At 47.0% G+C, this 16,041-nt stretch overlaps 2 non-coding genes across 2 annotated transcripts; both read left to right on the plus strand.

Moving 5' to 3' along the window:
- The first annotated feature begins 3,045 nt into the window (after nucleotides 1-3,045).
- On the plus strand, nucleotides 3,046-3,152 carry LOC147679709 (U6 spliceosomal RNA). Its single transcript, XR_015302341.1, has one exon. It is a non-coding gene; the product is annotated as a U6 spliceosomal RNA (small nuclear RNA).
- An 803-nt stretch (nucleotides 3,153-3,955) lies between these two features.
- LOC147679710 (U6 spliceosomal RNA) lies at nucleotides 3,956-4,060 on the plus strand. The gene has a single exon (XR_015301196.1). It is a non-coding gene; the product is annotated as a U6 spliceosomal RNA (small nuclear RNA).
- Nucleotides 4,061-16,041: the final 11,981 nt, after the last annotated feature.

The following is a 16,041-nucleotide window of genomic DNA, read 5'->3' on the forward strand; positions in this document are numbered from 1 at the left end:
AGTCCTTCAGCCCGGTTCTTAGGTAGGCAGGGGGCAAGGTTGGGCCAGGGGCCAGCTCACTGGCCCTCCAGGCAGGGAGGCAGCCCAAGTGGCGGTTCCTCCTGGCCCCAGCAGCAGCAGCAGCCCCCTCAAGATCCTAGAAGAGAACAATTTCAGTGGGGACACAGCCCCATTTTTATACACTGAAATCCTTTGTCTGTAGGTGCAGGGTGGGGGAGAAACCAGTCGCAGCTGGTTCTGGAGCACTCTTGATGGCCCAACCACCCTTTTCATTCACTGGGGAGGCTAGGGTCGTTAGACACACCACAGGGGGGCGGAGCCAGCATTGTGTGGGGAAAACCCAGCCCATCCAGGACACAGGTACACTCCTCCTACACATCACTCATGCTAATCTCCCACTCACCACCGGGCAGACCCATCCAGACTTCCTGGAGCCTGGCATGCCAGCCAGCTCCAGCCAATCACGCTCCAGCACCCTCACTGCACACATATCTCAATGTCCAGAAGTAGCACTTCCCTTCTAGACACATACATGCCGCATACACCATCTTGCAGCATTCACTCTCACGAGTTTACACATACTAAATTCGAGCCTGCACTCCCCACGCATCAGGAACTACTAGGGACACAGACATTCCCCATGCATTCCTATGGGAGGGCAGGCCAGCCATACTACACGCACACACTTTCACTCTGGGACCCAGGGAAATAGTGCGCCAAGCCAGAAATCATGAACTCCAGGTCGCCATCAAAAGCAAAAAGTTCAGGGGTGAACCAGCCATAAAGGCCCGGGTCCAACATAGGGCCTGTTTGCTTCTGCCCCCACATGCATGTTAAAGTTGCAGGTGCAAATACAAAGAGATTCCCTCATTTGCATGGGGCCATGATCCCATGCAAATGAGGGAACACCTTTTATGATAGTAATCAATGAAAAAGGGTAGTAGTGGTTTAGTTTTCGCAACTCAATTAAAACACTTATTTTTTGTGGGTACAGTAGAACAATAGAAATAACCAAGAAGGTGGTGCTATATGGTTATCAACACCCTACTACCCCAGGTGTTGTTTACACATTGGGTCAAAGGACCCCAACTGTATACAAAGTTTATAAAAAATGAAAATAAAAGCACTCATATAGTGTCACATATTGGTATAAAATCATACAGTAAGCATTGAGTTTAAATGGAAGTACACTTTATTAACAGATGCAGCAATCTTGTATTCTTCTGTACATTCCACTCTGACAAAATCTCTTTTCTTCAACAGCCTACACGTGTTTCGTCACTTTTGTAAGGCTGTGACATTATTACATCGACATTCTAATTAGCACAATATATAACTCTGCTGAAAGTTAGAAAGTTTCACAGCATCATAATAGGAAAGTCTATTGAAAAGGCAAGAATAAAGAACAGGGACAAGCAAGATCTATTCATGTGAAACCAGTTAGACCAAGATAAAGTAATCTAAATGTAACTCAAATTAAGAAAACCTCAATGTGACTCATAGCCAGTTTCCAGTAAAGAAGGTGAAAGAGAAAAAAACAAGTGAAAAGAGTCCCATCTTCTTCCATAGAACGTCTTTTATTCCAAATAAAGTGAACCCATGTGTATATCTCCTCATTGAAGAGAAATGTTATGATAGAAAACAATATATCAGAACCAACCATCAAAGATAAGATAATATGATGGTTCATTTAGCCAAATCCGGAAGTCATCTATTATGGTGGGAAATAGCATTACCTCCTCGCTAGTCTTCCTCGCCACATGACTTACAAAGTGAGCTTCAGCTCCACACCAGAACCCTCCAAAGCAAAAAGTTAGCCTCCCATGCCTCCCATCCCTTCCCAAGATGGCCGACCCATTACCACCTGACCTCTATAAGAGGCGGGCCGGCCCAACCCATCAGCCTGTTTTTTTTGTTCTGCGCGTCATTACTCTCCAGATGCGTCTTCAGGTAAGTGGTTCCTGCTGTTGCGGGAGCATGGGTCCTTGGTTGGTGGTCCTGCGCTAGCGGACTCTGGGGCTTTTGGACTTATCCCCTTCCTTCCCCCGGTCTCTTTGGGGCTGGTTAGGCTCTGCCTTAGCGGGCCAAGGGTCAGTAGGGGGGGGCGGGTGGTGTGGTCTGGGGCTCTGTTGTTCTGCTCCCATTTATCACGCGCCTCGCTTTGTCTCCGTTTGTGGCCATGTTCTGGCTCACTGTTACGGTACTGCTTTGGTCTGGGTTTCAGACTGGCCGGAGCTCAGTCTTACATGTCTGTGTTCCCTTGCAGTTTTTTTTAATGTTTTGTGCTCACTTCGGCGGCACATATTCTGGATTTTGCGCACATTTGTGTTGCGTTCCAGGTGATTCATGTTTTGGACGGGCATGCCTTGTCACATTTTTGTTGGCTGCGGCTGCTGTCCTACGGAGCTGTCTGTCCCTCTGGCATTCCTGCTGCCCACTCTGCCTTGGGATCAAGCCTGGTGTTCAGGCTGCTCCGCGCACTGTCCTCCGCCACTGTAGGATTCTACTTCTATTTTATGCGGCTCCCCGTTGTTTCCTCTTGGCCCCTGTAGGCTGTTGACGGGGTTGGTTGCCCAGCGGTTTTTTCCAGCATTTCACGGCTGCGCCCCCGTTGCACTTGCGGGCCCCTGGTGCACTCACCGTTTTGTGTTTGCTCCTCTGCGCTCTCGCTCCGTTGGGGCTGGCGGACGGCTTCAGTGCTGCTCTTGTGTCTGGGCGGTTGCCCGGCCGGTGCGGCTCGCTTCTTCCCGTTTCCCATGCTGGAGTCCGGGCTTCTAGGGGGCGGGGTGCCGCTTGTCCTCGCGTTTTCTGGCTCTGCCTCCGTGGGGCGTGGCCTCCTCCGTGGTTATGTGCGGCTGCGCTGCTTTGCTGGTTCTCTTCTGTGTCTGGTGTGTGTCTTCCTTCCCGGCCCCCATGTGGTGTCTGGCTCGCCACTTCGTTCCCTGTGTCCAGCGGGTTGGGGTTCCTGTCTCTCGTTTTTTTGTCGGTGTCTCCTGGAGTTGCCGAGGGTTGGTCCTGGGGCCTCATCCTGGTTTGCGCTCTGCTGTGCTCGCTTCGGCAGTACTTATGCTAATGTTGGGACGATGCATAGAGTATTAGCATGGCCCCTGCGCAAGGATGTCATGCTTATTTGTGATGCGTTCCATATAAGTAGTTTTATTTTTTCTGAGCTCCGTTGCTACGTGTGGTGTGTGTGTGCCTTGCGGTTTCCTTTGTTGGATGTGGCACTTCTCCTGGGGTCCTGGTTGGGTGACCGCCTTGCATCTTCCTGTGGCTAGTGCTCCGCTTTGTGGGTGCTCTGTCAGGGTGGGTCCTCTGCTTCCTCCTTTGGTTGCGTTGGTTCCCTGGTTATTTGCCTGGATGTGGCGCTGTGTCCTGGCGGTTGTGGTGGCTGCTCTTCCTCTAGTTGGTTGTTTGCTGCTCCTGCTGTCTCACTGTTCGTGGCGCGGCATTGGGCCTTCCCGGTGTTTGTTCGCTCTTCTTTTTCTGCCTGCGGGGGCTCCTTTGGGGGGTGCTTCTCGCTTTCTGTTGGGGCTTTGTGCTGGTGGCTCAATGGTCTCCTGCTTCCACTGACGGGGCCTATATTCGGCCTCGTAGTCACGGGCTCTGCTCCTGGTGGGTTCTCTCTACCTTTCTTCCTTCTGGCGTCATTGTAATGTGTCCCTTTGGGTTTTGGTTGCGCTGTTCATCTGTTTTTCAGCGCTTTGCTTTTGCGCGGGGCTGGGTTCAGGTGCCGCTTGTGCTGTGCCATGTCCCCCGGTGTTTGATTTTCGGATGGTGATTTCACCTGCTCCTTTGCCAGGCTCCCCTTACGCCCTCTTCCTCGTGTGTGGTTCGCATACTTGGCGGGTGCTCTTGGGGCGTGTTCGCTTCGGCTGCCTCCTGGGGGCTCTGGGGTTGCCAGTTTGCCAGTGGTTGGCACTTATTTTCTTTGCGCGTTCCGTGTTTCCTCAGTGCTCCCTTCGGCGGTGCGTTTCCTGATATTGGAACTATGCTGTGAGGATTTGCTTGGTCCCTGCGCTGGGATGACACGCTGATTCCTGTTTGGCGTCTCCCCTTGGCTCTGCCTTTTCGCAGGGTTCCTTGGTTCACCTTGGGTCCATGGTGCTTTGGCTCAGTGGTGTCTCTCGTGCCTTGTGTGGTACCCGCCGTTCTCGGGCCGGGGTTCTGTCCCTGCCGTTGTTCTATGTTTATCCTTATGTGGTGCATTTATGGATTGCTTGTTATTCGGCGCCTGTGGCATTGGGTTGTGGGGCCTCTGCTTCGTGATTTGCTGTATTGCCTTCCGGACTTTGGGCCTGTTGTCCTTTTTGTCCTGTGGACTCCTGTCCCCGCTGTTTTTGTGTGGGGTCGGTCCCGGTTGGTTCCTTGTTGTCCGTCCTCTGGGGGCTGTGGGCTACGGCTTGTCTGTTGTGGGCTTCCTGCTGTTGGGGTCTGTCCGTCCGTCTCTGGGCTGCGTCAGTGTTTTCTTGCTGACTGTTTCTGCTCCGGGTGGGCTCTCCTTGTCTTGTCGGGGTCCGCAGCTTTGCCACTCCCCCCTGTCTCGGCGGGCGGCTCTTGCGTTTTTTTCCTGTCGGCTTCCTGCTGTCTCCGTGCCCCCTGGGGGTCGGGTCTTTGTTGCGATCCTTCTCTTCCGGGCTTTCGGTGCCATTAGGGCTTTGGCCCTTTGGTGGCTCTGCTTCCTTTTTAGTGGTGCCTGCCTGGTCGGTCTAGGGTTTTGGCGCCTGCCTCTTTGTTGCAGGGTCGCTTTTGGCGTTTTCGCTGTTACTTTCTCTCAGGGTCCTGTTCGTGGGTTTCCGGTTGGGGTTGTCTACCTTGGTGGGGCCTTCCTCTGGTCGTGGTTTGGGTCTTGTGGGCTGGTGGTGTTTTTCTCGCCCCTGTCTGTCCTTTGCGGATCCTCCCCTTCCTGTTGGTCTCGGTACCTCTGGCCCTTCCTTGTTTCTTTTTTCCCCGACTCTTCCCGCTCTGTCTCCTGGAGGTGCTGGGTTCCTCCTGCCCGTGTGTTGGTGGTGCCTTCCTCTGGCCATGCTTGGGTTCCCGGTCTGTGCTGGGTCGGTGGATTTCCCTGTGGTTGTTTTTCCCATCTGGCTTCTAATTTGCTGTTCCTTGGCTTCTCTGGTTTTTTTTTCCCCTGCCTTGCTGGGGGTTGTTGGTCCCTGTGGTGGGTTTGTCCCCTGCCTCGTGCTCCGGGGTGTGTGCGGGGTTCGCCCCTTTTTTGTCTTGGGCGCTTTGGTGCTGTCCTTGCATGGGTCGTTTTTGGCTGCGGCCTTTCTGACCCTGGGTGCTCATGTTCTCATCGCCTCACCTTCGGTGGTTTGTGGGTCGGGCCTCTTTTGTGCCTGGTTCGGGAGTCTCCTGGGTCCGTTTGGCCCTGCCTGCTTCCTTTGGATCTCCGGGTTTTGGCTCTTCGGCCTTCTCGTTTGGGCTCCCGGCTTTGCGCTTCCTGGGGTCCCTTTGCCTGCTGGCTGTTTTTGTTTCCGGCGGTGCTATGGGATTTCCTGGCGGGGCCCTGTGCTTCCGGTGTGGGTGTGTCCTCGTTTCTTTCCCCTGGTTTTGGGGTCCCGGGTCCTGTTGGCTCTGGTGGCTCCCTGGGTGTTTTTGTCATGGCTCTGGCCCGTCTTCACCCTGCCCTTCTGTTCTTCACACCTTTGGTGTGTTGCTGCCGCTCTCCTATGCCTGTCGGTTCTTCTTTGTCTCGCCGGGCTGGGCCTGGTTGTGGACTGGCTGTCTGTTTGCCCGCCTGGGTGCTCTCTTCGGCGGCTCGCTCCCTTTTGGTGTTTCTTCCTGGGCCGGTTGCTTGGTCACTGTGCAGGGTGTTCCCGTACCTGGCCGGTTGGCTACTTTCTGCCTCTTCTTCTCCCTTCTGGCCATGGGCGGACCTGTGGGTTTTCAGTTTTTCGCTTTTGCCCGGTTGGTTTTCCTCCGGGTCTCTTCGGTGTCTTTTCCGGCTCCTTCCTGGGTTCGTTTTCCCTGGTGCCTGCCTGGGTTCTCTCCTTTGTGTCGCAGTCCCTTCCGGGGGTCCTTTGTGTGGAGGGGGTTGTTCCCCTTCTGTTTCTTTTCGGCACCCTTTTATGGCTCTGGTGCCGCTTCCCAGTTTTTCTGGTTCGGCTCTCTCGCAGGTTGTGGTCGCCCTTGCGGTATTGCTGTCTTAGACGTACTGGTTGCCTCTTTCCGCTGTTGATTTTTTGTTGGGTCACTGTGGTTGGGTTGTCCTCTGTTCGTTCGGTTCCTCTCTTGGACTTTTGCTCCCCTCTCACTTTGTGCTGCCTGTTGGGCGGCCCTGGTGTGTTGTTCGGGCCTGCTCATTCTGTTCTGGCCCTGGTTGCTGTTGTTTTTTTTTTTTTGGCTCCGTGTGGTTCGTTCCTGTGCCTTTCTCTGCCTTCCTTCGGTTGGGGCGGTTTTCCTGGCGACTCTTGGTGTCTCTGGAGTCCGGTTTTGTTTTTCGGCCTTCCCGGTGTCTTCGGTCCCGGGTTGGTACTCCTACTCGTGGTTGCCTCTCTCCGGGGTGGTCCTTCCACTCGTTCTGGTCTGTTGGGGTGTGCCCTCTTTCTTGGGCATCCCCTTCATGTCTGCTGCCTCACTTGGTGAGTCGTTTTCTTGTGAGTTTCCATGAAGCCGCTTGGCTTTGGTATGTGCTCACTTTGTAAGTCATGTGGCGAGGAAGACTCGCGAGGAGGTAATGCCCCGATTACTTACCGGTAATCTTCATTACTCCGAGTATAGTCTTCCTCGCCACATGAGTTCCCATCCCTCCCTCCCTGTCTGGCTATCGGCTTCATGTTTGTGCTTGGTGGTTTCAGGCTGATGGGTTGGGCCGGCCCGCCTCTTATAGAGGTCAGGTGGTAATGGGTCGGCCGTCTTGGGAAGGGATGGGAGGCATGGGAGGCTAACTTTTTGCTTTGGAGAGTTCTGGTGTGGAGCTGAAGCTCACTTTGTAAGTCATGTGGCGAGGAAGACTATACTCGGAGGAATGAAGATTACCGGTAAGTAATCAAGGCATTCCTTACGATATGTAGTTGTTTCCAGTCCAATTGATGAAAGAAAAAAATGTGACTGAATTATAGGGACCGAAAGTTGTAAACAATATACCTGTGTGTCATAAAAAGTTGTTAGTCAGTAAGAAACACAACTCTGTCTATATTGAGGCCCTGATTTACTGCTCATAATCTAATTATCAATTTCATTTAGATTCTCCTAAGGGCCTGTGTCCTGTCCACTCCCGTAGGATTATTGTCACAGCCTTGAAAAGGTTTTACAGTAATAAAACACTTGCCTGCTGTTCGTAGACATTTTTTTTGTCAGGATGGAATGGGTGTGCAGATAAAATATTGAGTTTTGAATGTCGACTTACAGAAATATTGAGTACTAAAAATTGTGAGTGAGAAATATCGACAGCAAGAATACTGTGGACAAGAATAACAATTTAAGGTAAGAAATATCGATTTCACAAATATAGAAGTGTTTAATATTGTTTGAAAACATATTGTTATTTAACATATCGATTGTTTAATTAGTGTTATTTATCTAAGTATATATTTTAAATGTATGTGATGTATGTTTTTGTATAACAAATGTTTATATTTTGTAATATATATGTTACATTTTTAGTAGATATTAATTTTTTTTTAATTTAGCATTTTTGGTTCCGTAGCAGGTTGTAGGTTCATAAGAGAATAGGGTGTGAAGTAATTTATTTATATTACATTAAGGATTATTTTGTATTTATTAATATATATTTATTGGAGATTTTATAGTTATTTGTGTAAAGTAATGTATTATAAATTAATTAACAATTGGTTGTTAATTAATAATTAATTAAATATAGTAATTGTATAATTACTTTTAGATGCACATTTTGGGGTTTATAGGGGTAAAGGGAAGGGAGTTATTTATTTTTCATTAATTAATAATTCGTTTTTAATTGGTATTGATTATTTTATTGAGAAATAATTATAGGAATTGTGTAATTAATTGTAGATGTGGGTTGTGGGGTTTATAAGTGTAAAGGGTGGGAAGTAATTTATTTCTGATAAATTAATAATTTGTTGTTAATTGATATTAATGAATGAATTGAAAATTAAATATTTAAATTGTGTTTAGAATTAGGTGTTTGATGTGGGGTTCATAGTGGTATAGGTTATAAAGTAATTTGTGTTTATTTTTTTTATTTTTTTTACATTTTTGAAAACCTTTATTTATGTAATTGGTTGCATACAAATACGGGCCTACAACCCAGAGGCCGGCCACAGAACAAACTGGAGAGATCCAATGTCAATAAAAATACGGAGTGGTTACGCAATATTACACAATGCTGCGAGTCCTTAATGCTAACTGAGTGTAACCCCCCGGTACAGGATCACAGAAGGTTAATTTTTATGTTAAAGAATAAAGGATCGGTTGTATAATAAGCGTCCTGGTGCACATGTCTGGGAACAGAATCAACAACATTATAATAGGGAATCCATAAATCTTTATCAGAATAGTTCAAAGCGTTCAAGCCATAGATGCCCTTGCAATTCTTCTTCGGTCAGTGTCCACCCGCAACCTCCTGTGCCCAAAGACAAGCAAAACAACACTCACATGATAATCAAATTATCAGCGAGACAGATAGAATTACAATCATTATACAGCCCAACCCGGAGAGTAAAAGAAAATGAAAATAGTAGAAAAGAGGAAAAGGGGACATCACGTTACTGTACCCACCCCACGGCGATATTGCCGATCAACAATCCAGACAGCAAACGTTCTTTGGGGCGGGGCAGCTAAGTCAGGATAAGCAGAAACCTGAAGGTACCATATTGTATCGGGGTACCCAAACCTCCCCCCCCCCAGGCACTCACCTCGCGGGAATCACGCACAGTCATGGAAACCCAAGAAAAGGACACAAAAGAGCCATAGAAACAAGTAACTATGTAATAGACCCCAATCCACCTGCCCCACCCTGCACCCCTGCAGAAGGCTATGGCCTACCCCTCCCAGCAGCGTGCCTGTCGCCCTAATTATGAACCCGAAATATAGAATGAGATAATATAGAGAAAAAGAAAGAAAACAGATAAAAAGGGAAAGAAGAGAAAACCAGGGGGGAGGATACCATGTAACAAGGCGCACGGCCCCCACCCCCCCCCATACAAACAATTAATGCAGCCCAAAACGAAACTGGCAAATTTTCAGGTAGCCATACATAGTAAGGATTCGACAAATTATCTCAATTTGGGGCAGTCCATAACTCCGTACACCGAACAGCAGTCCTCCGGATTAAAAACCGGGTTCACCCCAGTCCTTTCTTAGCTATCGCCACGATGTATGTCGAAGTAGCGGGCATAGAACAAACCGGTGGGAAATGGCAGTAGAGCAGCCGCCGAACGGCCAATGGAAGCAACCCATGAGATCTCCTCCGCCTACGGTAATGCAAAAGCTGTTTACGGCAGTCATGTACATCAGTGGCAATGATCCCCAGCAAATCTTCCCGCATGCAAACCAAGGCAGCGCTACCCCCACCAAAATGCCGGAAACAAACAGCTACCACCTCGGGCCCATCCGCACCTCTGAGGGACGGCCCGGAAGCAATGGCGGGTACCACATTGTCTTGCACACAAGAATCCAGGGCCAAGGTCACTTGCCAAATCTTCAGCGCTCATAGGACGTCGCCAATCGTGGGTTCACGCTCCCCAGTGCAGGCCCCAGCACAGTACTGAGGTACGGCATCGGCTTCCTGGGGCGGTCCACAGCAAACGGCATCAGCCGCCATTTTGCGAGTACAGCGCCGTCTTTACGGAACCAACTCCTGGGGCGAGCTCACAGGAAGGGCCCCCGCGGGATCTCCCTTAAGCCTCCAAACAGCAATCTCGATGCAGGAATGAGGACCACCAAAAGAGGGGGACCCACCGGTGCCACCGCTCCGCTGGAGCCACTCTCCGCCACCGGGCGATGAAATTCGGAATGGCCGGGCAAGGCAACGAAGGGGGGAGCCACCAACACTGCGTCCCCCATACACAACTTGCTGCACCTCACCTCTGGATCACGGGACGGTAGTCCCAGGCGCGTTCAGTTGCCTCCGGCTATTTCGCACAACGGCCTTCTCCGGCCGGCCTCAACCCTCCACCCGAGGCCGCCGCCGACACCGTCTCGCCGGCTACTCGCTGAAGGCAAGGCCCCGGTCTCCAAGCCACGGAGGCCGCACTTCTTGGGAGGATGCCGCTGCCGACCCACTGGACGCCCGAGCCACCAGGACGGGTGGTAAGTATCAGCAGACCTTCATCTACAAAATTTTATCGTTTTTGGGCAGGATGGGCGGCAGGATAAATGAGTTTGGGCTGGGAGGCCGGCGGAGCCGAGCTACCGTGCGGCCATCACGATGTCGAGCTTGGCTCCTCCCCCCTAATTTGTGTTTATTAATAATAATTCGTTGTTAATTAATATTAATTCAATAATTGATATTTATTTGGGTAATTGTTTATTTTTTTGTGTGTGGTTTTTATTTTTAAATGGGTACATTGTGCGTATTACATACATTTTACTCACTTTATAATAAGTTGTTTTATAGTAATAGTTTTTTTAAAAATACGTTTTAATTGTGTAACAATGTTTTTACAGTTTACTTTTAAATGTGTGTTGTTGGGATTATAGAGTTCAAGTATGGAAAGTTAATTAATTTGTATTACTTTTAAAAAAGCTAACAATATGTCTTTATTTGGTAATTAATTATGTTAATTATGAAAGAACATAATAATGTATGTAATAATTGATGTTTTGTTTGTAAATATTTTCTAGTTAAAAATACTAATTTGTTTAAAGTTTATTTTTTATTTTATTTTATATAATAATATTTGTAGGTATTTGTCATATGTAAATAACATTATAATGTTTTTTTTCTTTTTAATATTAAATACATTTGTATTTAAAATGTTAACATATTTATATATTTAAACATGTATTTATTTATTTTGAAATATTTTTTTTATTTTTTAACTGAGTGGAGTGAAAATAGTACATTTTATCAAACATTTTCACTACTGTTGCACTGACTGGAGTCGGAAGAGTCATTTTTACCCCTTTGCTATCCAACACTTTCCCTACTCACTGTAGTGGAAATAGTAATTTTAACCCCTCCACTATCCAGCACTTTCCCTACTGTTACACCCATTGGAATGGCCATAGTGATTTTTTTCAATCCCTCTACTGCTGAACTCATTGGAGTGGGAAAAGTAATTTTTACCCCTCCGCTATCCAACACTCTCCCTACTGTTGCACTTATTGGAGTGGGAATAGTAATTTTTACGCCTCTGCTATCCAACACTTTCCCTACTGTTACACTCTTTGAAGTTGGAATAGTAAATTTGACCCTTTCGCTCTCAAACATTTTCACTACTGTTGCACTGACTGGAGTCGGAAGAGTCATTTTTACCCCTTTGCTATCCAACACTTTCCCTACTCACTGTAGTGGAAATAGTAATTTTAACCCCTCCACTATCCAGCACTTTCCCTACTGTTACACCCATTGGAATGGCCATAGTGATTTTTTTCAATCCCTCTACTGCTGAACTCATTGGAGTGGGAAAAGTAATTTTTACCCCTCCGCTATCCAACACTCTCCCGACTGTTGCACTTATTGGAGTGCGAATATTAATTGTTACCCTACCGCTATCCAACACTTTCCCTACTGTTGCATTGAGGGTATTGAGAAATTTATTTTTAAATATTTTTAAATAGTTTAATGTTTTAATTTATAATAGAATTGTTTTTTTAATTTTATTTTTGTTATTTGTATATATATATATATATATATATATATATTTGTAATTTTTAAAACAATTATAACATTATAACATAAATTTAAATGAATAGTTTATTAATTCTTTTATATTCTTTTAAAGTAAATATATATATATTAATAATTATGTTTGTGTGTTTAACTTTTTTTAATTAAATGTATTTGCTATATTTTCCTAAAACGTATATTATATGTAATTTATTTTGTTAAAAATAATATTATTATTTAATAAATTTAGTCTTCCATTCTTTTATTTTTTATATATATAAATCAATATTTTGTACAACTATATATTTTACATCGATATTTTGTTGTGGATATTTTTGTACTTACCTGTTTACGCATAGGGAGTCAATATTTTTGTACTCCATATGTTTTTATCGATTTTTTTTGCATCAATAATTTTGGCATCAATGTTGTGTCAGTGAACCGGAGGAATGTACAGAAGAAAACAACATTTCTGCATCTGCTATACAGTGTATTTCCATTTGAACTCAATACTTACTGTACAGATTTCATACTATGATGTGGCACTGTATGAGCGCTTTTTTAAAAGTTTGTATAACCCTTTCGTGATAGGTCAGGGGTTACATGTGCACCAGAGCTATCAGCATTACAGTATGAGCCACGCAATTGTCTGGGCCCCTTCTGTAATACTATTGTGCCATATTGGGGCACAAAGCAGGTGCACACACCCATTGTGCCCCGGGAGCACAAAGTATAATAAAGCTCCTGATGTGCATAATTGTCATATTTTTCGTTTTCCCGGCATATTCTCTTTTGCCAGATTTTGTGGGGCTCCAAACCCCTAGTGACCTTTCAAACCCTTTGGTCTCCTACAATGATCTCCTCACCCTGTAAACCAAAAGCTGTACTGTGCATAACCTGTGAATGATGACAGAATATTACAGTTTGAGAGTGGACTATCTGCATCTATGTCAAATGTCTATCAGTTAAGTAAAAGAGCTACATATGAAGTGCGCTAAAATATGTATAAGGTATACTGAGTTTTTAGCAATTGATAAATACATGCTAACAAAAGGAAAACATTTCTTATTAATGATTGTTAATTACTTTTCGATTGTGCAAGTAACCAAGGGGCCTATTACAAAAGTCTGCCTGTCACCATACTGGGAAACGGGACCGACCGCCATAGGTGCGGCGGTCACACCATGGAAATCAGGATGCCATCCCCACGGTGGCATCCCGCATATATTGCTGTAAGCAGCCCCCGCCACAATGCAATATATGCATTGCGTGCATTTGCATGCACAACGTGGTAGGAACCATGCGGTGCCTGCCCCATTGCGCATACAAATGGAGGAGGGTTCATTGGGTACCCCCCAAGTGCACCCTCAACCTCCCCAACCCCTGGGGGCCGGCAATGGGTACCCAAAAGTAAACTCCACCTGTATTTCCATGGCGGGGTCTCAGCTATAGAAAGCCTTGCACCCCCGCCCATCCTAATATGGATGGTGGTGTCTTACCACTACATTGAAGCCCTTTCCCACCCGGTCACCTGTCTGACCGGCGGAAAAACGGCGGACGGTCTTTCCATCCGCTGAAGTCCTCACCGCCATAGTAATTTGACATGTGGGAAACGGTAGGCGGACGGTGGAAAATGGCGGGTGGATAGCCACTGCCAGACGGGCGGTGGCGAGTTACCCGCCATTTAAATAGACCCCTAAGTATCCCTTCATCAGAGAGGGCATAGTTACAAAACCGGGAAGAAATGTTGATTAACATATAAAGGTGATCATCATCGCTTGTGATGGTTTAGTGTCAGGAATACTAGCTTCATTTTAAGAACACATATAATTGGTTATACAGAGATACAATTAATGTTTACCCTTCACACTGTTGAGAAGAAATAAATCATTTCACAGCTGAATAAAAATGTTTCTCTGTTTACCTTCAGAGTGCAAGGTTAGTGTTTTCTGACACCCTCAAAGTACATTTCACTCTACCTGTATATTTGCATCATTACTTCCATTGCGTTAAGTTATTTCAGCATAGGTTTAATTTTGCAAAGTTTTTCTACACACAATGACTAGGCAATGCAGATGAATGCTAATCATTTCGGGAAGGACCCTTTTTGTATTGTTAAATTAGGATACATTTATCATACTTTAATGTGAAAATCATGATTATGACACAGTTGCCCCAATAGTGAAAAGGGGAGCCATCTGCAAACTGCTCCATATTTTTGCATTTACCTTTGTAAAATTTGAAAAAGCGATACTTTGAAACTTTAAACAACACTAAGAGAAAGTGAGGGCTCGTTTCTTTTTTTAAATATGTTTTTATTGCAAATATACAATCAAAACATCAAACAAGCGACCTTCCCGCCCCTGAGCATCAAAAGACACAATCCCAAAACAAAATTTCACACAGCTATTCAGCCCACATCCCGGAGGCCGGGCGGCGTACGTGTCCAGTCCTTACATGATGTTCAGGAAGCCACCTCATAGAGGTATCCAGTCAACGACACAATTTGGTATCTGCTTTTCTTGTAACTCCAAAACAAACCCCCTCCCTCGTACCCCCATCCGAATTAAGCAGTTCACCTATGGTGAGCCATACCACCAGTAACACGATCCACACCTTGTAGTCACACTCCATCATCTCCCGGTGTCAGGACTCTTAAACGTCCGTCGTGTGCCAATCTGTGTGTCAACCAGAGCCCGGTCCACGGGCATATTCTCTTGATCTATAACCCAGACCCTCGGCTGTTGGTGTCCCTCCACTTCCTGCATCGGATCCCCGCCAACCCTCCCTCCGACCCCCCCTCCCCAACTGCTGCTGATGTGGGCAATAATCACCTCCTAACTCCAGAGTTTGCTAACTAAGGGGTCTACCTATCTATTCCGACACGTCCCATGGAATTCCCTGCCCGGCTCAATGCTCAGACTTCCTCCTCCGTCAAGTAGTCCTTTAAGGCCTGCACTATTGCCTCCCAGGCCCTCGCCATTTCCAAGCCCTTCTCATTCGCAGTCCGAGTGGCCTGCCGTAGCCTAATCACACCCTCACACTTTGCCCATTTCTGGAGCTCATTCATCCACCTCCTGATTGACGGGCCTTCCTTTGACTTCCAGTGCCAGGTGATCTCCCTCTGGGCCAATATAAGCCCGAGGTCAATGAATTTACTCGTGATTTTCGTTTTGGCCGTGTGGGGAAACCAGAGCAGCAGACATGTCGCCATGTCATACTCCACTTGACGATCCGTAACTACATTGAAAAGCTCCCATACCTCCATCCAATACGTCCCCAGTTTCGGGCATCCCCAGAGTAAATGGTCCAGCTCTACCTCCGGCACCAAACATCTCGGGCATGCCGCATCCTGCACCCGGAAAAACCTCCTTAGCTTCCCCGGGGTCAAATAGGCCCTGTGGAGAATAAAAAAGTGTACCTGTTGAAAGCGGGCATTTCTGCACCTCTTCCACGTTCTTTTCAGAATCTGGCCCCAAACCGTGTCCGGTGTGGTTTTCCCTATACTGTCTTCCCATTTCTCTTTCAGGGCCGTAAGTGGCTCCAGCCCCTCCTGCAACATTCTGGAGTGGAGGCAAGTAACCGCTTTAATCGTAACAGCGGCCATCACCACATACTGACAGGCCATAGTCGTGTCAGGCTCCGCTAATCCCCCTCTCCAGTGTTTCTGCATCGCTGCCACTACCGCCGCATGCAACAGGTAACTCCCATCAGATAGTCCAAACTGCTCCTGAAGCATTCTGAAAGGGACCAAAACCCCATTGATATACAGCTCTCCCACCATCTGAAGGCCCAAGTCCTCCCACTCCAATAAAGGAGACCAGTCTTCCCCATGCGGAAGCGCCGTCAGCATCCCCAGAGGAATTTCCGGTGCATATGGGCGCGCTGCTTTCGCTCTCTTTAAACTCCGATGCCAACATAGCCGCAGCGTCCTCTCCTCCACAGTCAAGCCTCTCAACCCTAGTTTCTGTTGCATGACTATATACGATAAGATATATCTGGGAATGCCTGTCCCTCTGTCCTGATCCGGTCCCCTGAACTCTATAGCAATGTGTTGGGTTAGCACCTGTAACTGTGCCGCCAGGTAGTACAACTCAAAGTCAAGGACCGCCATCCCCCCGTCAAGCTTAGGTCTCATCAGTGTGTTCAATGCCACCCTACGCCTCCCATGGCCCCAGAGAAAGTCAATTATCATCGTCCTTAGGTCTTTGAATAACCGTTGGGGGATCCACACCGGCAAAGTGGGAAAGTAGTAGAGCAGCCTGGGCAAAGCCACCATTTTT

The sequence above is a fragment of the Lissotriton vulgaris genome, chromosome 11, assembly GCF_964263255.1.
Source record: "Lissotriton vulgaris chromosome 11, aLisVul1.2, whole genome shotgun sequence".
In the NCBI taxonomy this organism is placed as follows: Eukaryota; Metazoa; Chordata; class Amphibia; order Caudata; family Salamandridae; genus Lissotriton; species Lissotriton vulgaris.